Here is a 26,868-nt window from a genome sequence, read left to right on the forward strand (position 1 = left end):
ATACACATGTGGTATGTTTTGGTTGATTTATAGTTTCGAATTCCTATACCAATTTTCGCATTTGTAAGGATATTCAAGAAAACTTTGTCAATGGATTGCCGCCCCCTTCTGTAAAATGCCGTCTGTTTACTTGCGCTACAAATGTGTTAACTCGCAGTGTTGTTATGCCAATTAACACTCCATATAACGTGAAAAGACACAGGAACTCGGATGTGTAAAGCTGTTAATGATTGAACTTGCCGGCATTCACCGAGTGATGGCGCTTCGACAAAACAAAAAAAAAACGTCTACTGGCTGCGGCGATTTTGTTGTGTTTATTAATGAGTATACCATTTCAAAATGTGTATGGAATTATAAATCTCATCCGACGCTCTTCTCTTGTTGGTGTTCTTTAATTATTGACACATAGGTAAGATACTGCTGTTTAATTCGGACAGAACACTGACGTTAAATTGAACAAGACTCCAATAGAGAACTGCTTTTCTTTCAAAAATGCCGGCTTTCTAATATCATGGCAAATGTGTTAACTTTTGGCAAATGTGTTAACAATTTGAATGCTAATTAATAATCCGCGGATCGTGAAAACTCACTAACTCTGTGATTGTTCCGGTTGATTATGTTTCAACTCACCAACATTTACCGAGTGACGGTGCTTCAACAACATGTTAAAGAGCATTCAACGTCATTCCATGTAGACGTTGGGGATAAGCAAGGACATGTATGTTGATGGAATTAGGTAATTATTTTTATATTTCGGTTGATCTTACAAAGGCTCGTGTAGAACACGTATCAAACACCTAGTATCGCTACAATCAGTTGGCTTTTTATACCATTAGTAGCCATTTTTGTATTTGGTTCATTATATCAAAATCCGTGTAGAATATTTTAATCTCAGTCGACGGTCTCGGTCTTTCTAATTATTAGCACCGAGGAGAGCTACAACTGTCCAATATGTTAAGACCATTGACGACAATTTGAACAAAACATGTCCATAGTGACTTAAAAGAAGAGCCATCTCCGGTGGGATTCGAACTCACAGCCTCCGAATAACTGTTTCAACTAGAAGTCAGACGCGCTATCCGTTGCGCCACGGAGACACAGCATACCGCCTGCTTCATATGCAAGATATTTTTATTTGTTACATCACAACACCAAACACCTTGTATCGCTACAACCAGTTGGCTTTTTATACCATTGGTAGCCATTTTTTTATATTGGTTCATTCCATCAAAATGCATGCAGAATATTTTAATCTCAGTCGACGGTCTCGGTCTTTCCTAATTATTAGTACCGAGGAGAGCTACAACTGTCCAATATGTTAAGACTATTGACGACAATTTGAACAAAACATGTCCATCGTGACTTAAAAGAAGAGCCATCTCCGGTGGGATTCGAACCCACAGCCTCCGAATAACTGTTTCAACTAGAAGTCCGACACGCTATCCGTTGCGCCACGGAGACACTGCATATCACCAGCTTCGTATGCAAGGTATTTTTATTTTTTACATCACAACGTTTGACCAGATCACACTGTTCCTTTCGATCGTGACTCATAATTGAATACACAATATGTATTTTTTATTTATATTTTATTATAACGTATTATGTACACGAAATTAAAATGACTAACCACGAATAAATGCTTTTCTCAAACAGAATATGAAGCTTCGCAAATGACTAATGGACACAGAGTACGATCTAAATCAGTAATTCCATTAAATGACAAATCTGATGACACGTCTTTACAAGGTGTACTACATATTTCTATTTCACTTTGATAGACGTCTGTCAGGATACCACTGGAATGTGTACTGCAATTTGTATCTTCGTATCACTACAATGCCTTGGTGTACTACTGGATTGTGGAACACCAATATATTCACTGAGGGAAGGCGTTGCTGGTAGGACATCAAGTCGAGTGTCCACTGATTTTCCTCGACTTCGCACGGACGGAAAACGCGTCGTCGATTCTTTCAACTTTTGTATTGGTGCTTGATGGTGCTTAGCATATAACACGGCATCTCTTTTCCGTTCTTGCCTCCGTTTTTGACCCCGACGATTCTGAAACCACTTCTGAAAAGTGAATAAAATAGATTATTGTATAATGAACAACAAGAAACTGTTCGCTTACATTATAACATACTTTGGTGCATACATAATGCTCTCACTTACCACAATTGACTTTTCCGATAAGTTGGTAATTATGGCGATACGCTTGCGCATGTCGCGATTTAGATACTCCGTAGTAGTTGTAAATATTACTTCTAATAAAACCGACTGTGTCTCGCTGTAGATATAGCGACTTGATTTCCTGCCAACATAACTACCTGTAAAGATAAAAAAAAAAACACATATTTGTGTCTGTAGCAATCGTGATACAACATTACGTGACCTAAACCACTATAATCCATTTTGAAGTTAATTCGGTGAGACATAATTATTTAAAGTAGAGCACATTTACTTACCTTTGCTGTGCGATTTACCATCTACGTAACCGCAGACATTCTTCCAATCAAACCGACCAGCAATATCTAACACCGGTAATAAGTTCAACATAACATTGGCTGTAAAATGGGTGTTGTCAATATGTAATGCCATAGTATTCTTTATACGATACGCATGGGACGAGAAAGCGTGTAGCAATGATACACATGTGGTATGTTTTGGTTGATTTATAGTTTCGAATTCCTATACCAATTTTCGCATTTGTAAGGATATTCAAGAAAACTTTGTCAATGGATTGCCGCCCCCTTCTGTAAAATGCCGGCTGTTTACTTGTGCTACAAATGTGTTAACTCGCAGTGTTGTTATGCCAATTAACACTCCATATAACGTGAAAAGACACTGGCACTCGGATGTGTAAAGCTGTTAATGATTGAACTTGCCGGCATTCACCGAGTGATGGCGCTTCGACAAAACAAAAAAACGTATACTGGCTGCGTCGATTTTGTTGTGTTTATTAATGAGTATACCATTTCAAAATGTGTATGGAATTATAAATCTCATCCGACGCTCTTCTCTATTTGGTGTTCTTTAATTATTGACACTTAGATAAAATACTGCTGTTTAATTCGGACAGAACACTGACGTTAAATTGAACAAAACAATCCAATAGAGAACTGCTTTTCTTTCAAAAATGCCGGCTTTCTAATATCATGGCAAATGTGTTAACTTTTGGCAAATGTGTTAACAATTTGAATGCTAATTAATAATCCGCGGATCGTGAAAACTCACTAACACTGTGATTGTTCCGGTTGATTATGTTTCAACTCACCAACATTTACCGTGTGACGGTGCTTCAATAACATGTTAAAGAGCATTCAACGTCATTCCATGTAGACGTAGGGGATAAGCAAGGACATGTATGTTGATGGAATTAGGTAATTTTTTTTATATTTCGGTTGATCTTACAAAGGCTCGTGTAGAACATATATCAAACACCTAGTATCGCTACAATCAGTTGGCTTTTTATACCATTAGTAGCCATTTTTGTATTTGGTTCATTACATCAAAATCCGTGCAGAATATTTTAATCTCAGTCGACGGTCTCGGTCTTTCTAATTATTAGCACCGAGGAGAGCTATAACTGTCCAATATGATAAGACCATTGACGACGATTTTAACAAAACAAATCCATCGTGACTTAAAAGAAGAAGCATCTCCGGTGGGATTCGAACCCATAGCCTCCGAATAACTTTTTCAACTAGAAGTCCGACGCGCTATCCGTTGCGCCATGGAGACGCAGCATACCGCCTGTTTCATATGCAAGATATTTTTATTTGTTACATCACAACACCAAACACCTTGTATCGCTACAACCAGTTGGCTTTTTATACCATAGGAAGCCATTTTTTATATTGGTTCATTCCATCAAAATGCGTGCAGAATATTTTAGTCTCAGTCGACGGTCTCGGTCTTTCCTAATTATTAGTACCGAGGAGAGCTACAACTGTCCAATATGTTAAGACTATTGACGACAATTTGAACAAAACATGTCCATCGTGACTTAAAAGAAGAGCCATCTCCGGTGGGATTCGAACCCACAGCCTCCGAATAACTGTTTCAACTAGAAGTCCGACGCGCTATCCGTTGCGCCACGGAGACACTGCATATCGCCAGCTTCGTATGCAAGGTATTTTTATTTTTTACATCACAACGTTTGACCAGATCACACTGTTCCTTTCGATCGTGACTCATAATTGAATACACAATATGTATTTTTTATTTATATTTTATTATAACGTATTATGTACACGAAATTAAAATGACTAACCACGAATAAATGCTTTTCTCAAACAGAATATGAAGCTTCGCAAATGACTAATGGACACAGAGTACGATCTAAATCAGTAATTCCATTAAATGACAAATCTGATGACACGTCTTTACAAGGTGTACTACATATTTCTATTTCACTTTGATAGACGTCTGTCAGGATACCACTGGAATGTGTACTGCAATTTTGTATCTTCGTATCACTACAATGCCTTGGTGTACTACTGGATTGTGGAACACCAATATATTCACTGAGGGAAGGCGTTGCTGGTAGGACATCAAGTCGAGTGTCCACTGATTTTCCTCGACTTCGCACGGACGGAAAACGCGTCGTCGATTCTTTCAACTTTGTATAATGAACAACAAGAAACTGTTCGCTTACATTATAACATACTTTGGTGCATACATAATGCTCTCACTTACCATAATTGACTTTTCCGATAAGTTGGTAATTATGGTGATACGCTTGCGCATGTCGCGATTTAGATACTCCGTAGTAGTTGTAAATATTACTTCTAATAAAACCGACTGTGTCTCGCTGTAGATATAGCGACTTGATTTCCTGCCAACATAACTACCTGTAAAAATAAAAAAAAACACATATTTGTGTCTGTAGCAATCGTGATACAACATTACGTGACCTAAACCACTATAATCCATTTTGAAGTTAATTCGGTGAGACATAATTATTTAAAGTAGAGCACATTTACTTACCTTTGCTGTGCGATTTACCATCTACGTAACCGCAGACATTCTTCCAATCAAACCGACCAGCAATATCTAACACCGGTAATAAGTTCAACATAACATTGGCTTTAAAATGGGTGTTGTCAATATGTAATGCCATAGTATTCTTTATACGATACGCATGGGACGAGAAAGCGTATAGCAATGATACACATGTGGTATGTTTTGGTTGATTTATAGTTTCGAATTCCTATACCAATTTTCGCATTTGTAAGGATATTCAAGAAAACTTTGTCAATGGATTGCCGCTCCCTTCTGTAAAATGCCGTCTGTTTACTTGCGCTACAAATGTGTTAACTCGCAGTGTTGTTATGCCAATTAACACTCCATATAACGTGAAAAGACACAGGAACTCGGATGTGTAAAGCTGTTAATGATTGAACTTGCCGGCATTCACCGAGTGATGGCGCTTCGACAAAACAAAAAAAAACGTCTACTGGCTGCGGCGATTTTGTTGTGTTTATTAATGAGTATACCATTTCAAAATGTGTATGGAATTATAAATCTCATCCGACGCTCTTCTCTTGTTGGTGTTCTTTAATTATTGACACATAGGTAAGATACTGCTGTTTAATTCGGACAGAACACTGACGTTAAATTGAACAAGACTCCAATAGAGAACTGCTTTTCTTTCAAAAATGCCGGCTTTCTAATATCATGGCAAATGTGTTAACTTTTGGCAAATGTGTTAACAATTGGAATGCTAATTAATAATCCGCGGATCGTGAAAACTCACTAACTCTGTGATTGTTCCGGTTGATTATGTTTCAACTCACCAACATTTACCGAGTGACGGTGCTTCAACAACATGTTAAAGAGCATTCAACGTCATTCCATGTAGACGTTGGGGATAAGCAAGGACATGTATGTTGATGGAATTAGGTAATTATTTTTATATTTCGGTTGATCTTACAAAGGCTCGTGTAGAACACGTATCAAACACCTAGTATCGCTACAATCAGTTGGCTTTTTATACCATTAGTAGCCATTTTTGTATTTGGTTCATTACATCAAAATCCGTGTAGAATATTTTAATCTCAGTCGACGGTCTCGGTCTTTCTAATTATTAGCACCGAGGAGAGCTACAACTGTCCAATATGTTAAGACCATTGACGACAATTTGAACAAAACATGTCCATCGTGACTTAAAAGAAGAGCCATCTCCGGTGGGATTCGAACCCACAGCCTCCGAATAACTGTTTCAACTAGAAGTCCGACGCGCTATCCGTTGCGCCACGGAGACACAGCATACCGCCTGCTTCATATGCAAGATATTTTTAATTGTTACATCACAACACCAAACACCTTGTATCGCTACAACCAGTTGGCTTTTTATACCATTGGTAGCCAATTTTTTATATTGGTTCATTCCATCAAAATGCATGCAGAATATTTTAATCTCAGTCGACGGTCTCGGTCTTTCCTAATTATTAGTACCGAGGAGAGCTACAACTGTCCAATATGTTAAGACTATTGACGACAATTTGAACAAAACATGTCCATCGTGACTTAAAAGAAGAGCCATCTCCGGTGGGATTCGAACCCACAGCCTCCGAATAACTGTTTCAACTAGAAGTCCGACGCGCTATCCGTTGCGCCACGGAGACACTGCATATCGCCTGCTTCGTATGCAAGGTATTTTTATTTTTTACATCACAACGTTTGACCAGATCACACTGTTCCTTTCGATCTTGACTCATAATTGAATACACAATATGTATTTTTTATTTATATTTTATTATAACGTATTATGTACACGAAATTAAAATGACTAACCACGAATAAATGCTTTTCTCAAACAGAATATGAAGCTTCGCAAATGACTAATGGACACAGAGTACGATCTAAATCAGTAATTCCATTAAATGACAAATCTGATGACACGTCTTTACAAGGTGTACTACATATTTCTATTTCACTTTGATAGACGTCTGTCAGGATACCACTGGAATGTGTACTGCAATTTTGTATCTTCGTATCACTACAATGCCTTGGTGTACTACTGGATTGTGGAACACCAATATATTCACTGAGGGAAGGCGTTGCTGGTAGGACATCAAGTCGAGTGTCCACTGATTTTCCTCGACTTCGCACGGACGGAAAACGCGTCGTCGATTCTTTCAACTTTTGTATTGGTGCTTGATGGTGCTTAGCATATAACACGGCATCTCTTTTCCGTTCTTGCCTCCGTTTTTGACCCCGACGATTCTGAAACCACTTCTGAAAAGTGAATAAAATAGATTATTGTATAATGAACAACAAGAAACTGTTCGCTTACATTATAACATACTTTGGTGCATACATAATGCTCTCACTTACCATAATTGACTTTTCCGATAATTTGGTAATTATGGCGATACGCTTGCGCATGTCGCGATTTAGATACTCCGTAGTAGTTGTAAATATTACTTCTAATAAAACCGACTGTGTTTCGCTGTAGATATAGCGACTTGATTTCCTGCCAACATAACTACCTGTAAAAATAAAAAAAACACATATTTGTGTCTGTAGCAATCGTGATACAACATTACGTGACCTAAACCACTATAATCCATTTTGAAGTTAATTCGGTGAGACATAATTATTTAAAGTAGAGCACATTTACTTACCTTTGCTGTGCGATTTACCATCTACGTAACCGCAGACATTCTTCCAATCAAACCGACCAGCAATATCTAACACCCGTAATAAGTTCAACATAACATTGGCTGTAAAATGGGTGTTGTCAATATGTAATGCCATAGTATTCTTTATACGATACGCATGGGACGAGAAAGCGTGTAGCAATGATACACATGTGGTATGTTTTGGTTGATTTATAGTTTCGAATTCCTATACCAATTTTCGCATTTGTAAGGATATTCAAGAAAACTTTGTCAATGGATTGCCGCCCCCTTCTGTAAAATGCCGGCTGTTTACTTGTGCTACAAATGTGTTAACTCGCAGTGTTGTTATGCCAATTAACACTCCATATAACGTGAAAAGACACAGGAACTCGGATGTGTAAAGCTGTTAATGATTGAACTTGCCGGCATTCACCGAGTGATGGCGCTTCGACAAAACAAAAAAACGTATACAGGCTGCGTCGATTTTGTTGTGTTTATTAATGAGTATACCAATTCAAAATGTGTATGGAATTATAAATCTCATCCGACGCTCTTCTCTATTTGGTGTTCTTTAATTATTGACACTTAGATAAAATACTGCTGTTTAATTCGGACAGAACACTGACGTTAAATTGAACAAAACAATCCAATAGAGAACTGCTTTTCTTTCAAAAATGCCGGCTTTCTAATATCATGGCAAATGTGTTAACTTTTGGCAAATGTGTTAAGAATTTGAATGCTAATTAATAATCCGCGGATCGTGAAAACTCACTAACACTGTGATTGTTCCGGTTGATTATGTTTCAACTCACCAACATTTACCGTGTGACGGTGCTTCAATAACATGTTAAAAAGCATTCAACGTCATTCCATGTAGACGTTGGGGATAAGCAAGGACATGTATGTTGATGGAATTAGGTAATTTTTTTTATATTTCGGTTGATCTTACAAAGGCTCGTGTAGAACATATATCAAACACCTAGTATCGCTACAATCAGTTGGCTTTTTATACCATTAGTAGCCTTTTTTTGTATTTGGTTCATTCCATCAAAATGCGTGCAGAATATTTTAGTCTCAGTCGACGGTCTCGGTCTTTCCTAATTATTAGTACCGAGGAGAGCTACAACTGTCCAATATGTTAAGACTATTGACGACAATTTGAACAAAACATGTCCATCGTGACTTAAAAGAAGAAGCATCTCTGGTGGGATTCGAACCCATAGCCTCCGAATAACTTTTTCAACTAGAAGTCTGACGCGCTATCCGTTGCGCCATGGAGACACAGCATACCGCCTGTTTCATATGCAAGATATTTTTATTTGTAACATCACAACACCAAACACCTTGTATCGCTACAACCAGTTGGCTTTTTATACCATAGGAAGCCATTTTTTATATTGGTTCATTCCATCAAAATGCGTGCAGAATATTTTAATCTCAGTCGACGGTCTCGGTCTTTCCTAATTATTAGTACCGAGGAGAGCTACAACTGTCCAATATGTTAAGACTATTGACGACAATTTGAACAAAACATGTCCATCGTGACTTAAAAGAAGAGCCATCTCCGGTGGGATTCGAACCCACAGCCTCCGAATAACTGTTTCAACTAGAAGTCCGACGCGCTATCCGTTGCGCCACGGAGACACTGCATATCGCCAGCTTCGTATGCAAGGTATTTTTATTTTTTACATCACAACGTTTGACCAGATCACATTGTTCCTTTCGATCTTGACTCATAATTGAATACACAATATGTATTTTTTATTTATATTTTATTATAACGTATTATGTACACGAAATTAAAATGACTAGCCACGAATAAATGCTTTTCTCAAACAGAATATGAAGCTTCGCAAATGACTAATGGACACAGAGTACGATCTAAATCAGTAATTCCATTAAATGACAAATCTGATGACACGTCTTTACAAGGTGTACTACATATTTCTATTTCACTTTGATAGACGTCTGTCAGGATACCACTGGAATGTGTACTGCAATTTTGTATCTTCGTATCACTACAATGCCTTGGTGTACTACTGGATTGTGGAACACCAATATATTCACTGAGGGAAGGCGTTGCTGGTAGGACATCAAGTCGAGTGTCCACTGATTTTCCTCGACTTCGCACGGACGGAAAACGCGTCGTCGATTCTTTCAACTTTTGTATTGGTGCTTGATGGTGCCTAGCATATAACACGGCATCTCTTTTCCGTTCTTGCCTCCGTTTTTGTCCCCGACGATTCTGAAACCACTTCTGAAAAGTGAATAAAATAGATTATTGTATAATGAACAACAAGAAACTGTTCGCTTACATTATAACATACTTTGGTGCATACATAATGCTCTCACTTACCATAATTGACTTTTCCGATAAGTTGGTAATTATGGCGATACGCTTGCGCATGTCGCGATTTAGATACTCCGTAGTAGTTGTAAATATTACTTCTAATAAAACCGACTGTGTCTCGCTGTAGATATAGCGACTTGATTTCCTGCCAACATAACTACCTGTAAAAATTAAAAAAAAACATATTTGTGTCTGTAGCAATCGTGATACAACATTACGTGACCTAAACCACTATAATCCATTTTGAAGTTAATTCGGTGAGACATAATTATTTAAAGTAGAGCACATTTACTTACCTTTGCTGTGCGATTTACCATCTACGTAACCGCAGACATTCTTCCAATCAAACCGACCAGCAATATCTAACACCCGTAATAAGTTCAACATAACATTGGCTGTAAAATGGGTGTTGTCAATATGTAATGCCATAGTATTCTTTATACGATACGCATGGGACGAGAAAGCGTGTAGCAATGATACACATGTGGTATGTTTTGGTTGATTTATAGTTTCGAATTCCTATACCAATTTTCGCATTTGTAAGGATATTCAAGAAAACTTTGTCAATGGATTGCCGCCCCCTTCTGTAAAATGCCGGCTGTTTACTTGTGCTACAAATGTGTTAACTCGCAGTGTTGTTATGCCAATTAACACTCCATATAACGTGAAAAGACACAGGAACTCGGATGTGTAAAGCTGTTAATGATTGAACTTGCCGGCATTCACCGAGTGATGGCGCTTCGACAAAACAAAAAAACGTATACTGGCTGCGTCGATTTTGTTGTGTTTATTAATGAGTATACCATTTCAAAATGTGTATGGAATTATAAATCTCATCCGACGCTCTTCTCTATTTGGTGTTCTTTAATTATTGACACTTAGATAAAATACTGCTGTTTAATTCGGACAGAACACTGACGTTAAATTGAACAAAACAATCCAATAGAGAACTGCTTTTCTTTCAAAAATGCCGGCTTTCTAATATCATGGCAAATGTGTTAACTTTTGGCAAATGTGTTAAGAATTTGAATGCTAATTAATAATCCGCGGATCGTGAAAACTCACTAACACTGTGATTGTTCCGGTTGATTATGTTTCAACTCACCAACATTTACCGTGTGACGGTGCTTCAATAACATGTTAAAGAGCATTCAACGTCATTCCATGTAGACGTTGGGGATAAGCAAGGACATGTATGTTGATGGAATTAGGTAATTTTTTTTATATTTCGGTTGATCTTACAAAGGCTCGTGTAGAACATATATCAAACACCTAGTATCGCTACAATCAGTTGGCTTGTTATACCATTAGTAGCCTTTTTTGTATTTGGTTCATTACATCAAAATCCGTGCAGAATATTTTAATCTCAGTCGACGGTCTCGGTCTTTCTAATTATTAGCACCGAGGAGAGCTATAACTGTCCAATATGATAAGACCATTGACGACGATTTTAACAAAACAAATCCATCGTGACTTAAAAGAAGAAGCATCTCTGGTGGGATTCGAACCCATAGCCTCCGAATAACTTTTTCAACTAGAAGTCTGACGCGCTATCCGTTGCGCCATGGAGACACAGCATACCGCCTGTTTCATATGCAAGATATTTTTATTTGTAACATCACAACACCAAACACCTTGTATCGCTACAACCAGTTGGCTTTTTATACCATAGGAAGCCATTTTTTATATTGGTTCATTCCATCAAAATGCGTGCAGAATATTTTAATCTCAGTCGACGGTCTCGGTCTTTCCTAATTATTAGTACCGAGGAGAGCTACAACTGTCCAATATGTTAAGACTATTGACGACAATTTGAACAAAACATGTCCATCGTGACTTAAAAGAAGAGCCATCTCCGGTGGGATTCGAACCCACAGCCTCCGAATAACTGTTTCAACTAGAAGTCCGACGCGCTATCCGTTGCGCCACGGAGACACTGCATATCGCCAGCTTCGTATGCAAGGTATTTTTATTTTTTACATCACAACGTTTGACCAGATCACATTGTTCCTTTCGATCTTGACTCATAATTGAATACACAATATGTATTTTTTATTTATATTTTATTATAACGTATTATGTACACGAAATTAAAATGACTAACCACGAATAAATGCTTTTCTCAAACAGAATATGAAGCTTCGCAAATGACTAATGGACACAGAGTACGATCTAAATCAGTAATTCCATTAAATGACAAATCTGATGACACGTCTTTACAAGGTGTACTACATATTTCTATTTCACTTTGATAGACGTCTGTCAGGATACCACTGGAATGTGTACTGCAATTTTGTATCTTCGTATCACTACAATGCCTTGGTGTACTACTGGATTGTGGAACACCAATATATTCACTGAGGGAAGGCGTTGCTGGTAGGACATCAAGTCGAGTGTCCACTGATTTTCCTCTACTTCGCACGGACGGAAAACGCGTCGTCGATTCTTTCAACTTTTGTATTGGTGCTTGATGGTGCTTAGCATATAACACGGCATCTCTTTTCCGTTCTTGCCTCCGTTTTTGTCCCCGACGATTCTGAAACCACTTCTGAAAAGTGAATAAAATAGATTATTGTATAATGAACAACAAGAAACTGTTCGCTTACATTATAACATACTTTGGTGCATACATAATGCTCTCACTTACCATAATTGACTTTTCCGATAAGTTGGTAATTATGGCGATACGCTTGCGCATGTCGCGATTTAGATACTCCGTAGTAGTTGTAAATATTACTTCTAATAAAACCGACTGTGTCTCGCTGTAGATATAGCGACTTGATTTCCTGCCAACATAACTACCTGTAAAAATTAAAAAAAAACATATTTGTGTCTGTAGCAATCGTGATACAACATTACGTGACCTAAACCACTATAATCCATTTTGAAGTTAATTCGGTGAGACATAATTATTTAAAGTAGAGCACATTTACTTACCTTTGCTGTGCGATTTACCATCTACGTAACCGCAGACATTCTTCCAATCAAACCGACCAGCAATATCTAACACCGGTAATATGTTCAACATAACATTGGCTGTAAAATGGGTGTTGTCAATATGTAATGCCATAGTATTCTTTATACGATACACATGGGACGAGAAAGCGTGTAGCAATGATACACATGTGGTATGTTTTGGTTGATTTATAGTTTCGAATTCCTATACCAATTTTCGCATTTGTAAGGATATTCAAGAAAACTTTGTCAATGGATTGCCGCCCCCTTCCGTAAAATGCCGTCTGTTTACTTGCGCTACAAATGTGTTAACTCGCAGTGTTGTTATGCCAATTAACACACCATATAACGTGAAAAGACACAGGAACTCGGATGTGTAATGCTGTTGATGATTGAACTTGCCGGTATTCACCGAGTGATGGCGCTTCGACAAAACAAAAAAAAAAACGTCTACTGGCTGCGGCGATTTTGTTGTGTTTATTAATGAGTATACCATTTCAAAATGTGTATGGAATTATAAATCTCATCCGACGCTCTTCTCTCGTTGGTGTTCTTTAATTATTGATACATAGGTAAGATACTGCTGTTTAATTCGGACAGAACACTGACGTTAAATTGAACAAAACAATCCAATAGAGAACTGCTTTTCTTTCAAAAATGCCGGCTTTCTAATATCATGGCAAATGTGTTAATTTTTGGCAAATGTGTTAATAATTGGAATGCTAATTAATAATCCGCGGATCGTGAAAACTCACTAACTCTGTGATTGTTCCGGTTGATTATGTTTCAACTCACCAACATTTACCGAGTGACGGTGCTTCAACAACATGTTAAAGAGCATTCAACGTCATTCCATGTAGACGTTGGGGATAAGCAAGGACATGTATGTTGATGGAATTAGGTAATTATTTTTATATTTCGGTTGATCTTACAAAGGCTCGTGTAGAACACGTATCAAACACCTAGTATCGCTACAATCAGTTGGCTTTTTATACCATTAGTAGCCATTTTTGTATTTGGTTCATTACATCAAAATCCGTGTAGAATATTTTAATCTCAGTCGACGGTCTCGGTCTTTCTAATTATTAGCACCGAGGAGAGCTACAACTGTCCAATATGTTAAGACCATTGAGGACAATTTGAACAAAACATGTCCATCGTGACTTAAAAGAAGAGCCATTTCCGGTGGGATTCGAACCCACAGCCTCCGAATAACTGTTTCAACTAGAAGTCCGACGCGCTATCCGTTGCGCCACGGAGACACTGCATATCGCCTGCTTCGTATGCAAGGTATTTTTATTTTTTACATCACAACGTTTGACCAGATCACACTGTTCCTTTCGATCTTGACTCATAATTGAATACACAATATGTATTTTTTATTTATATTTTATTATAACGTATTATGTACACGAAATTAAAATGACTAACCACGAATAAATGCTTTTCTCAAACAGAATATGAAGCTTCGCAAATGACTAATGGACACAGAGTACGATCTAAATCAGTAATTCCATTAAATGACAAATCTGATGACACGTCTTTACAAGGTGTACTACATATTTCTATTTCACTTTGATAGACGTCTGTCAGGATACCACTGGAATGTGTACTGCAATTTTGTATCTTCGTATCACTACAATGCCTTGGTGTACTACTGGATTGTGGAACACCAATATATTCACTGAGGGAAGGCGTTGCTGGTAGGACATCAAGTCGAGTGTCCACTGATTTTCCTCGACTTCGCACGGACGGAAAACGCGTCGTCGATTCTTTCAACTTTTGTATTGGTGCTTGATGGTGCTTAGCATATAACACGGCATCTCTTTTCCGTTCTTGCCTCCGTTTTTGACCCCGACGATTCTGAAACCACTTCTGAAAAGTGAATAAAATAGATTATTGTATAATGAACAACAAGAAACAGTTCGCTTACATTATAACATACTTTGGTGCATACATAATGCTCTCACTTACCATAATTGACTTTTCCGATAAGTTGGTAATTATGGCGATACGCTTGCGCATGTCGCGATTTAGATACTCCGTAGTAGTTGTAAATATTACTTCTAATAAAACCGACTGTGTCTCGCTGTAGATATAGCGACTTGATTTCCTGCCAACATAACTACCTGTAAAAATAAAAAAACACATATTTGTGTCTGTAGCAATCGTGATACAACATTACGTGACCTAAACCACTATAATCCATTTTGAAGTTAATTCGGTGAGACATAATTATTTAAAGTAGAGCACATTTACTTACCTTTGCTGTGCGATTTACCATCTACGTAACCGCAGACATTCTTCCAATCAAACCGACCAGCAATATCTAACACCGGTAATATGTTCAACATAACATTGGCTGTAAAATGGGTGTTGTCAATATGTAATGCCATAGTATTCTTTATACGATACACATGGGACGAGAAAGCGTGTAGCAATGATACACATGTGGTATGTTTTGGTTGATTTATAGTTTCGAATTCCTATACCAATTTTCGCATTTGTAAGGATATTCAAGAAAACTTTGTCAATGGATTGCCGCCCCCTTCCGTAAAATGCCGTCTGTTTACTTGCGCTACAAATGTGTTAACTCGCAGTGTTGTTATGCCAATTAACACACCATATAACGTGAAAAGACACAGGAACTCGGATGTGTAATGCTGTTGATGATTGAACTTGCCGGTATTCACCGAGTGATGGCGCTTCGACAAAACAAAAAAAAAAACGTCTACTGGCTGCGGCGATTTTGTTGTGTTTATTAATGAGTATACCATTTCAAAATGTGTATGGAATTATAAATCTCATCCGACGCTCTTCTCTCGTTGGTGTTCTTTAATTATTGATACATAGGTAAGATACTGCTGTTTAATTCGGACAGAACACTGACGTTAAATTGAACAAAACAATCCAATAGAGAACTGCTTTTCTTTCAAAAATGCCGGCTTTCTAATATCATGGCAAATGTGTTAATTTTTGGCAAATGTGTTAATAATTGGAATGCTAATTAATAATCCGCGGATCGTGAAAACTCACTAACTCTGTGATTGTTCCGGTTGATTATGTTTCAACTCACCAACATTTACCGAGTGACGGTGCTTCAACAACATGTTAAAGAGCATTCAACGTCATTCCATGTAGACGTTGGGGATAAGCAAGGACATGTATGTTGATGGAATTAGGTAATTATTTTTATATTTCGGTTGATCTTACAAAGGCTCGTGTAGAACACGTATCAAACACCTAGTATCGCTACAATCAGTTGGCTTTTTATACCATTAGTAGCCATTTTTGTATTTGGTTCATTACATCAAAATCCGTGTAGAATATTTTAATCTCAGTCGACGGTCTCGGTCTTTCTAATTATTAGCACCGAGGAGAGCTACAACTGTCCAATATGTTAAGACCATTGAGGACAATTTGAACAAAACATGTCCATCGTGACTTAAAAGAAGAGCCATTTCCGGTGGGATTCGAACCCACAGCCTCCGAATAACTGTTTCAACTAGAAGTCCGACGCGCTATCCGTTGCGCCACGGAGACACTGCATATCGCCTGCTTCGTATGCAAGGTATTTTTATTTTTTACATCACAACGTTTGACCAGATCACACTGTTCCTTTCGATCTTGACTCATAATTGAATACACAATATGTATTTTTTATTTATATTTTATTATAACGTATTATGTACACGAAATTAAAATGACTAACCACGAATAAATGCTTTTCTCAAACAGAATATGAAGCTTCGCAAATGACTAATGGACACAGAGTACGATCTAAATCAGTAATTCCATTAAATGACAAATCTGATGACACGTCTTTACAAGGTGTACTACATATTTCTATTTCACTTTGATAGACGTCTGTCAGGATACCACTGGAATGTGTACTGCAATTTTGTATCTTCGTATCACTACAATGCCTTGGTGTACTACTGGATTGTGGAACACCAATATATTCACTGAGGGAAGGCGTTGCTGGTAGGACATCAAGTCGAGTGTCCACTGATTTTCCTCGACTTCGCACGGACGGAAAACGCGTCGTCGATTCTTTCAACTTTTGTATTGGTGCTTGATGGTGCTTAGCATATAACACGGCATCTCTTTTCCGTTCTTGCCTCCGTTTTTGACCCCGACGATTCTGAAACCACTTCTGAAAAGTGAATAAAATAGATTATTGTATAATGAACAACAAGAAACAGTTCGCTTACATTATAACATACTTTGGTGCATACATAATGCTCTCACTTACCATAATTGACTTTTCCGATAAGTTGGTAATTATGGCGATACGCTTGCGCATGTCGCGATTTAGATACTCCGTAGTAGTTGTAAATATTACTTCTAATAAAACCGACTGTGTCTCGCTGTAGATATAGCGACTTGATTTCCTGCCAACATAACTACCTGTAAAAATAAAAAAACACATATTTGTGTCTGTAGCAATCGTGATACAACATTACGTGACCTAAACCACTATAATCCATTTTGAAGTTAATTCGGTGAGACATAATTATTTAAAGTAGAGCACATTTACTTACCTTTGCTGTGCGATTTACCATCTACGTAACCGCAGACATTCTTCCAATCAAACCGACCAGCAATATCTAACACCGGTAATATGTTCAACATAACATTGGCTGTAAAATGGGAGTTGTCAATATGTAATGCCATAGTATTCTTTATACGATACGCATGGGACGAGAAAGCGTGTAGCAATAATACACATGTGGTATGTTTTGGTTGCTTTATAGTTTCGAATTCCTATACCAATTTTCGCATTTGTAAGGATATTCAAGAAAACTTTGTCAATGGATTGCCGCCCCCTTCTGTAAAATGCCGTCTGTTTACTTGCGCTACAAATGTGTTAACTCGCAGTGTTGTTATGCCAATTAACACTCCATATAACGTGAAAAGACACAGGAACTCGGATGTGTAAAGCTGTTAATGATTGAACTTGCCGGCATTCACCGAGTGATGGCGCTTCGACAAAACAAAAAAAACGTCTACTGGCTGCGGCGATTTTGTTGTGTTTATTAATGAGTATACCATTTCAAAATGTGTATGGAATTATAAATCTCATCCGACGCTCTTCTCTCTTTGGTGTTCTTTAATTATTGACACTTAGGTAAGATACTGCTGTTTAATTCGGACAGAAGACTGACGTTAAATTGAACAAAACAAGCCAATAGAGAACTGCTTTTCTTTCAAAAATGCCGGCTTTCTAATATCGTGGCAAATGTGTTAACTATTGGCAAATGTGTTAACAATTGGAATGCTAATTAATAATCCGCGGGTCGTGAAAACTCACTAACTCTGTGATTGTTCTGGTTGATTATGTTTCAACTCACCAACATTTGTCGAGTGACGGTGCTTCAATAACATGTTAAAGAGCATTCAACGTCATTCCATGTAGACGTTGGGGATAAGCAAGGACATGTATGTTGATGGAATTAGGTAATTTTTTTTATATTTCGGTTGATCTTACAAAGGCTCGTGTAGAACACATATCAAACACCTAGTATCGCTACAATCAGTTGGCTTTTTATACCATTAGTAGCCATTTTTTTATATTTGTTCATTCCATCAAAATGCATGCAGAATATTTTAATCTCAGTCGACGGTCTCGGTCTTTCCTAATTATTCGTACCGAGGAGAGCTACAACTGTCCAATATGTTAGACTATTGACGACAATTTGAACAAAACATGTCCATCGTGACTTAAAAGAAGAGCCATCTCCGGTGGGATTCGAACCCACAGCCTCCGAATAACTTTTTCAACTAGAAGTCCGACGCGCTATCCGTTGCGCCACGGAGACACTGCATATCGCCTGCTTCGTATGCAAGGTATTTTTATTTTTTACATCACAACGTTTGACCAGATCACACTGCTCCTTTCGATCTTGACTCATAATTGAATACACAATATGTATTTTTTATTTATATTTTATTATAACGTATTATGTACACGAAATTAAAATGACTAACCACGAATAAATGCTTTTCTCAAACAGAATATGAAGCTTCGCAAATGACTAATGGACACAGAGTACGATCTAAATCAGTAATTCCATTAAATGACAAATCTGATGACACGTCTTTACAAGGTGTACTACATATTTCTATTTCACTTTGATAGACGTCGGTCAGGATACCACTGGAATGTGTACTGCAATTTTGTATCTTCGTATCACTTCAATGCCTTGGTGTACTACTGGATTGTGGAACACCAATATATTCACTGAGGGAAGGCGTTGCTGGTAGGACATCAAGTCGAGTGTCCACTGATTTTCCTCGACTTCGCACGGACGGAAAACGCGTCGTCGATTCGTTCAACATTTGTATTGGTGCTTGATGGTGCTTAGCATATAACACGGCATCTCTTTTCCGTTCTTGCCTCCGTTTTTGACTCCGACGATTCTGAAACCACTTCTGAAAAGTGAATAAAATAGATTATTGTATAATGAACAACAAGAAACTGTTCGCTTACATTATAACATACTTTGGTGCATACATAATGCTCTCACTTACCATAATTGACTTTTCCGATAAGTTGGTAATTATGGCGATACGCTTGCGCATGTCGCGATTTAGATACTCCGTAGTAGTTGTAAATATTACTTCTAATAAAACCGACTGTGTCTCGCTGTAGATATAGCGACTTGATTTCCTGCCAACATAACTACCTGTAAAAATTAAAAAAAAACATATTTGTGTCTGTAGCAATCGTGATACAACATTACGTGACCTAAACCACTATAATCCATTTTGAAGTTAATTCGGTGAGACATAATTATTTAAAGTTGAGCACATTTACTTACCTTTGCTGTGCGATTTACCATCTACGTAACCGCAGACATACTTCCAATCAAACCGACCAGCAATATCTAACACCGGTAATAAGTTCAACATAACATTGGCTGTAAAATGGGTGTTGTCAATATGTAATGCCATGGTATTCTTTATACGATACACATGGGACGAGAAAGCGTGTAGCAATGATACACATGTGGTATGTTTTGGTTGATTTATAGTTTCGAATTCCTATACCAATTTTCGCATTTGTAAGGATATTCAAGAAAACTTTGTCAATGGATTGCCGCCCCCTTCCGTAAAATGCCGTCTGTTTACTTGCGCTACAAATGTGTTAACTCGCAGTGTTGTTATGCCAATTAACACTCCATATAACGTGAAAAGACACAGGAACTCGGATGTGTAATGCTGTTGATGATTGAACTTGCCGGTATTCACCGAGTGATGGCGCTTCGACAAAACAAAAAAAAAACGTTTACTGGCTGCGGCGATTTTGTTGTGTTTATTAATGAGTATACCATTTCAAAATGTGTATGGAATTATAAATCTCATCCGACGCTCTTCTCTCGTTGGTGTTCTTTAATTATTGATACATAGGTAAGATACTGCTGTTTAATTCGGACAGAACACTGACGTTAAATTGAACAAAACAATCCAATAGAGAACTGCTTTTCTTTCAAAAATGCCGGCTTTCTAATATCATGGCAAATGTGTTAATTTTTGGCAAATGTGTTAATAATTGGAATGCTAATTAATAATCCGCGGATCGTGAAAACTCACTAACTCTGTGATTGTTCCGGTTGATTATGTTTCAACTCACCAACATTTACCGAGTGACGGTGCTTCAACAACATGTTAAAGAGCATTCAACGTCATTCCATGTAGACGTTGGGGATAAGCAAGGACATGTATGTTGATGGAATTAGGTAATTATTTTTATATTTCGGTTGATCTTACAAAGGCTCGTGTAGAACACGTATCAAACACCTAGTATCGCTACAACCAGTTGGCTTTTTATACCATTGGTAGCCATTTTTTTTATATTGGTTCATTCCATCAAAATGCGTGCAGAATATTTTAATCTCAGTCGACGGTCTCGGTCTTTCCTAATTATTAGTACCGAGGAGAGCTACAACTGTCCAATATGTTAAGACTATTGACGACAATTTGAACAAAACATGTCCATCGTGACTTAAAAGAAGAGCCATCTCCGGTGGGATTCGAACCCACAGCCTCCGAATAACTGTTTCAACTAGAAGTCCGACGCGCTATCCGTTGCACCACGGAGACACTACATATCGCCTGCTTCGTATGCAAGGTATTTTTAATTTTTACATCACAACGTTTGACCAGATCACACTGTTCCTTTCGATCTTGACTAATAATTGAATACACAATATGTATTTTTTATTTATATTTTATTATAACGTATTATGTACACGAAATTAAAATGACTAACCACGAATAAATGCTTTTCTCAAACAGAATATGAAGCTTCGCAAATGACTAATGGACACAGAGTACGATCTAAATCAGTAATTCCATTAAATGACAAATCTGATGACACGTCTTTACAAGATGTACTACATATTTCTATTTCACTTTGATAGACGTCTGTCAGGATACCACTGGAATGTGTACTGCAATTTTGTATCTTCGTATCACTACAATGCCTTGGTGTACTACTGGATTGTGGAACACCAATATATTCACTGAGGGAAGGCGTTGCTGGTAGGACATCAAGTCGAGTGTCCACTGATTTTCCTCGACTTCGCACGGACGGAAAACGCGTCGTCGATTCTTTCAACTTTTGTATTGGTGCTTGATGGTGCTTAGCATATAACACGGCATCTCTTTTCCGTTCTTGCCTCCGTTTTTGACCCCGACGATTCTGAAACCACTTCTGAAAAGAGAATAAAATAGATTATTGTATAATGAACAACAAGAAACAGTTCGCTTACATTATAACATACTTTGGTGCATACATAATGCTCTGACTTACCATAATTGACTTTTCCGATAAGTTGGTAATTATGGCGATACGCTTGCGCATGTCGCGATTTAGATACTCCGTAGTAGTTGTAAATATTACTTCTAATAAAACCGACTGTGTCTCGCTGTAGATATAGCGACTTGATTTCCTGCCAACATAACTACCTGTAAAAATTAAAAAAAAACATATTTGTGTCTGTAGCAATCGTGATACAACATTACGTGACCTAAACCACTATAATCCATTTTGAAGTTAATTCGGTGAGACATAATTATTTAAAGTTGAGCACATTTACTTACCTTTGCTGTGCGATTTACCATCTACGTAACCGCAGACATACTTCCAATCAAACCGACCAGCAATATCTAACACCGGTAATAAGTTCAACATAACATTGGCTGTAAAATGGGTGTTGTCAATATGTAATGCCATGGTATTCTTTATACGATACACATGGGACGAGAAAGCGTGTAGCAATGATACACATGTGGTATGTTTTGGTTGATTTATAGTTTCGAATTCCTATACCAATTTTCGCATTTGTAAGGATATTCAAGAAAACTTTGTCAATGGATTGCCGCCCCCTTCCGTAAAATGCCGTCTGTTTACTTGCGCTACAAATGTGTTAACTCGCAGTGTTGTTATGCCAATTAACACTCCATATAACGTGAAAAGACACAGGAACTCGGATGTGTAATGCTGTTGATGATTGAACTTGCCGGTATTCACCGAGTGATGGCGCTTCGACAAAACAAAAAAAAAACGTTTACTGGCTGCGGCGATTTTGTTGTGTTTATTAATGAGTATACCATTTCAAAATGTGTATGGAATTATAAATCTCATCCGACGCTCTTCTCTCGTTGGTGTTCTTTAATTATTGATACATAGGTAAGATACTGCTGTTTAATTCGGACAGAACACTGACGTTAAATTGAACAAAACAATCCAATAGAGAACTGCTTTTCTTTCAAAAATGCCGGCTTTCTAATATCATGGCAAATGTGTTAATTTTTGGCAAATGTGTTAATAATTGGAATGCTAATTAATAATCCGCGGATCGTGAAAACTCACTAACTCTGTGATTGTTCCGGTTGATTATGTTTCAACTCACCAACATTTACCGAGTGACGGTGCTTCAACAACATGTTAAAGAGCATTCAACGTCATTCCATGTAGACGTTGGGGATAAGCAAGGACATGTATGTTGATGGAATTAGGTAATTATTTTTATATTTCGGTTGATCTTACAAAGGCTCGTGTAGAACACGTATCAAACACCTAGTATCGCTACAACCAGTTGGCTTTTTATACCATTGGTAGCCATTTTTTTTATATTGGTTCATTCCATCAAAATGCGTGCAGAATATTTTAATCTCAGTCGACGGTCTCGGTCTTTCCTAATTATTAGTACCGAGGAGAGCTACAACTGTCCAATATGTTAAGACTATTGACGACAATTTGAACAAAACATGTCCATCGTGACTTAAAAGAAGAGCCATCTCCGGTGGGATTCGAACCCACAGCCTCCGAATAACTGTTTCAACTAGAAGTCCGACGCGCTATCCGTTGCACCACGGAGACACTACATATCGCCTGCTTCGTATGCAAGGTATTTTTAATTTTTACATCACAACGTTTGACCAGATCACACTGTTCCTTTCGATCTTGACTAATAATTGAATACACAATATGTATTTTTTATTTATATTTTATTATAACGTATTATGTACACGAAATTAAAATGACTAACCACGAATAAATGCTTTTCTCAAACAGAATATGAAGCTTCGCAAATGACTAATGGACACAGAGTACGATCTAAATCAGTAATTCCATTAAATGACAAATCTGATGACACGTCTTTACAAGATGTACTACATATTTCTATTTCACTTTGATAGACGTCTGTCAGGATACCACTGGAATGTGTACTGCAATTTTGTATCTTCGTATCACTACAATGCCTTGGTGTACTACTGGATTGTGGAACACCAATATATTCACTGAGGGAAGGCGTTGCTGGTAGGACATCAAGTCGAGTGTCCACTGATTTTCCTCGACTTCGCACGGACGGAAAACGCGTCGTCGATTCTTTCAACTTTTGTATTGGTGCTTGATGGTGCTTAGCATATAACACGGCATCTCTTTTCCGTTCTTGCCTCCGTTTTTGACCCCGACGATTCTGAAACCACTTCTGAAAAGAGAATAAAATAGATTATTGTATAATGAACAACAAGAAACAGTTCGCTTACATTATAACATACTTTGGTGCATACATAATGCTCTGACTTACCATAATTGACTTTTCCGATAAGTTGGTAATTATGGCGATACGCTTGCGCATGTCGCGATTTAGATACTCCGTAGTAGTTGTAAATATTACTTCTAATAAAACCGACTGTGTCTCGCTGTAGATATAGCGACTTGATTTCCTGCCAACATAACTACCTGTAAAAATAAAAAAACACATATTTGTGTCTGTAGCAATCGTGATACAACATTACGTGACCTAAACCACTATAATCCATTTTGAAGTTAATTCGGTGAGACATAATTATTTAAAGTAGAGCACATTTACTTACCTTTGCTGTGCGATTTACCATCTACGTAACCGCAGACATTCTTCCAATCAAACCGACCAGCAATATCTAACACCGGTAATATGTTCAACATAACATTGGCTGTAAAATGGGAGTTGTCAATATGTAATGCCATAGTATTCTTTATACGATACGCATGGGACGAGAAAGCGTGTAGCAATGATACACATGTGGTATGTTTTGGTTGATTTATAGTTTCGAATTCCTATACCAATTTTCGCATTTGTAAGGATATTCAAGAAAACTTTGTCAATGGATTGCCGCCCCCTTCTGTAAAATGCCGTCTGTTTACTTGCGCTACAAATGTGTTAACTGGCAGTGTTGTTATGCCAATTAACACTCCATATAACGTGAAAAGACACAGGAACTCGGATGTGTAAAGCTGTTAATGATTGAACTTGCCGGCATTCACCGAGTGATGGCGCTTCGACAAAACAAAAAAAACGTCTACTGGCTGCGGCGATTTTGTTGTGTTTATTAATGAGTATACCATTTCAAAATGTGTATGGAATTATAAATCTCATCCGACGCTCTTCTCTCTTTGGTGTTCTTTAATTATTGACACTTAGGTAAGATACTGCTGTTTAATTCGGACAGAAGACTGACGTTAAATTGAACAAAACAATCCAATAGAGAACTGCTTTTCTTTCAAAAATGCCGGCTTTCTAATATCATGGCAAATGTGTTAACTTTTGGCAAATGTGTTAATAATTGGAATGCTAATTAATAATCCGCGGATCGTGAAAACTCACTAACTCTGTGATTGTTCCGGTTGATTATGTTTCAACTCACCAACATTTACCGAGTGACGGTGCTTCAACAACATGTTAAAGAGCATTCAACGTCATTCCATGTAGACGTTGGGGATAAGCAAGGACATGTATGTTGATGGAATTAGGTAATTATTTTTATATTTCGTTTGATCTTACAAAGGCTCGTGTAGAACACGTATCAAACACCTAGTATCGCTACAATCAGTTGGCTTTTTATACCATTAGTAGCCATTTTTGTATTTGGTTCATTACATCAAAATCCGTGTAGAATATTTTAATCTCAGTCGACGGTCTTGGTCTTTCTAATTATTAGCACCGAGGAGAGCTACAACTGTCCAATATGTTATGACCATTGACGACAATTTGAACAAAACATGTCCATCGTGACTTAAAAGAAGAGCCATCTCCGGTGGGATTCGAACCCACAGCCTCCGAATAACTGTTTCAACTAGAAGTCCGACGCGCTATCCGTTGCGCCACGGAGACACAGCATACCGCCTGCTTCATATGCAAGATATTTTTATTTGTTACATCACAACACCAAACACCTTGTATCGCTACAACCAGTTGGCTTTTTATACCATTGGTAGCCATTTTTTTTATATTGGTTCATTCCATCAAAATGCGTGCAGAATATTTTAATCTCAGTCGACGGTCTCGGTCTTTCCTAATTATTAGTACCGAGGAGAGCTACAACTGTCCAATATGTTAAGACTATTGACGACAATTTGAACAAAACATGTCCATCGTGACTTAAAAGAAGAGCCATCTCCGGTGGGATTCGAACCCACAGCCTCCGAATAACTGTTTCAACTAGAAGTCCGACGCGCTATCCGTTGCACCACGGAGACACTACATATCGCCTGCTTCGTATGCAAGGTATTTTTAATTTTTACATCACAACGTTTGACCAGATCACACTGTTCCTTTCGATCTTGACTAATAATTGAATACACAATATGTATTTTTTATTTATATTTTATTATAACGTATTATGTACACGAAATTAAAATGACTAACCACGAATAAATGCTTTTCTCAAACAGAATATGAAGCTTCGCAAATGACTAATGGACACAGAGTACGATCTAAATCAGTAATTCCATTAAATGACAAATCTGATGACACGTCTTTACAAGGTGTACTACATATTTCTATTTCACTTTGATAGACGTCTGTCAGGATACCACTGGAATGTGTACTGCAATTTTGTATCTTCGTATCACTACAATGCCTTGGTGTACTACTGGATTGTGGAACACCAACATATTCACTGAGGGAAGGCGTTGCTGGTAGGACATCAAGTCGAGTGTCCACTGATTTTCCTCGACTTCGCACGGACGAAAAACGCGTCGTCGATTCTTTCAACTTTTGTATTGGTGCTTGATGGTGCTTAGCATATAACACGGCATCTCTTTTCCGTTTTTGCCTCTGTTTTTGACCCCGACGATTCTGAAACCACTTCTGAAAAGTGAATAAAATAGATTATTGTATAATGAACAACAAGAAACTGTTCGCTTACATTATAACATACTTTGGTGCATACATAATGCTCTCACTTACCATAATTGACTTTTCCGATAAGTTGGTAATTATGGCGATACGCTTGCGCATGTCGCGATTTAGATACTCCGTAGTAGTTGTAAATATTACTTCTAATAAAACCGACTGTGTCTCGCTGTAGATATAGCGACTTGATTTCCTGCCAACATAACTACCTGTAAAAATAAAAAAAACACATATTTGTGTCTGT

At 37.7% G+C, this 26,868-nt stretch overlaps 13 non-coding genes across 13 annotated transcripts; all 13 read right to left on the bottom strand.

The window, feature by feature from the left end:
- Positions 1 to 1,376: 1,376 nt before the first annotated feature.
- On the bottom strand, positions 1,377 to 1,461 carry TRNAR-UCU (transfer RNA arginine (anticodon UCU)). The gene is given in 2 exon segments: positions 1,377 to 1,412; positions 1,425 to 1,461. It is a non-coding gene; the product is annotated as a tRNA-Arg (tRNA).
- A 2,558-nt stretch (positions 1,462 to 4,019) lies between these two features.
- On the bottom strand, positions 4,020 to 4,104 carry TRNAR-UCU (transfer RNA arginine (anticodon UCU)). Its single transcript is given in 2 exon segments — positions 4,020 to 4,055; positions 4,068 to 4,104. It is a non-coding gene; the product is annotated as a tRNA-Arg (tRNA).
- Positions 4,105 to 6,180: 2,076 nt separating this feature from the next.
- Positions 6,181 to 6,265, bottom strand: TRNAR-UCU (transfer RNA arginine (anticodon UCU)). Its single transcript is given in 2 exon segments — positions 6,181 to 6,216; positions 6,229 to 6,265. It is a non-coding gene; the product is annotated as a tRNA-Arg (tRNA).
- A 279-nt stretch (positions 6,266 to 6,544) lies between these two features.
- On the bottom strand, positions 6,545 to 6,629 carry TRNAR-UCU (transfer RNA arginine (anticodon UCU)). The gene is given in 2 exon segments: positions 6,545 to 6,580; positions 6,593 to 6,629. It is a non-coding gene; the product is annotated as a tRNA-Arg (tRNA).
- Positions 6,630 to 9,187: 2,558 nt separating this feature from the next.
- On the bottom strand, positions 9,188 to 9,272 carry TRNAR-UCU (transfer RNA arginine (anticodon UCU)). Its single transcript is given in 2 exon segments — positions 9,188 to 9,223; positions 9,236 to 9,272. It is a non-coding gene; the product is annotated as a tRNA-Arg (tRNA).
- A 2,556-nt stretch (positions 9,273 to 11,828) lies between these two features.
- On the bottom strand, positions 11,829 to 11,913 carry TRNAR-UCU (transfer RNA arginine (anticodon UCU)). Its single transcript is given in 2 exon segments — positions 11,829 to 11,864; positions 11,877 to 11,913. It is a non-coding gene; the product is annotated as a tRNA-Arg (tRNA).
- Positions 11,914 to 14,110: 2,197 nt separating this feature from the next.
- Positions 14,111 to 14,195, bottom strand: TRNAR-UCU (transfer RNA arginine (anticodon UCU)). The gene is given in 2 exon segments: positions 14,111 to 14,146; positions 14,159 to 14,195. It is a non-coding gene; the product is annotated as a tRNA-Arg (tRNA).
- Positions 14,196 to 16,391: 2,196 nt separating this feature from the next.
- Positions 16,392 to 16,476, bottom strand: TRNAR-UCU (transfer RNA arginine (anticodon UCU)). The gene is given in 2 exon segments: positions 16,392 to 16,427; positions 16,440 to 16,476. It is a non-coding gene; the product is annotated as a tRNA-Arg (tRNA).
- Positions 16,477 to 18,670: 2,194 nt separating this feature from the next.
- On the bottom strand, positions 18,671 to 18,755 carry TRNAR-UCU (transfer RNA arginine (anticodon UCU)). The gene is given in 2 exon segments: positions 18,671 to 18,706; positions 18,719 to 18,755. It is a non-coding gene; the product is annotated as a tRNA-Arg (tRNA).
- A 2,199-nt stretch (positions 18,756 to 20,954) lies between these two features.
- Positions 20,955 to 21,039, bottom strand: TRNAR-UCU (transfer RNA arginine (anticodon UCU)). Its single transcript is given in 2 exon segments — positions 20,955 to 20,990; positions 21,003 to 21,039. It is a non-coding gene; the product is annotated as a tRNA-Arg (tRNA).
- Positions 21,040 to 23,238: 2,199 nt separating this feature from the next.
- On the bottom strand, positions 23,239 to 23,323 carry TRNAR-UCU (transfer RNA arginine (anticodon UCU)). The gene is given in 2 exon segments: positions 23,239 to 23,274; positions 23,287 to 23,323. It is a non-coding gene; the product is annotated as a tRNA-Arg (tRNA).
- A 2,193-nt stretch (positions 23,324 to 25,516) lies between these two features.
- Positions 25,517 to 25,601, bottom strand: TRNAR-UCU (transfer RNA arginine (anticodon UCU)). Its single transcript is given in 2 exon segments — positions 25,517 to 25,552; positions 25,565 to 25,601. It is a non-coding gene; the product is annotated as a tRNA-Arg (tRNA).
- A 280-nt stretch (positions 25,602 to 25,881) lies between these two features.
- TRNAR-UCU (transfer RNA arginine (anticodon UCU)) lies at positions 25,882 to 25,966 on the bottom strand. The gene is given in 2 exon segments: positions 25,882 to 25,917; positions 25,930 to 25,966. It is a non-coding gene; the product is annotated as a tRNA-Arg (tRNA).
- Positions 25,967 to 26,868: the final 902 nt, after the last annotated feature.

Source organism: Saccoglossus kowalevskii, chromosome 13, assembly GCF_978046115.1.
Source record: "Saccoglossus kowalevskii chromosome 13, keSacKowa6.1, whole genome shotgun sequence".
Classification (NCBI taxonomy): Eukaryota; Metazoa; Hemichordata; class Enteropneusta; family Harrimaniidae; genus Saccoglossus; species Saccoglossus kowalevskii.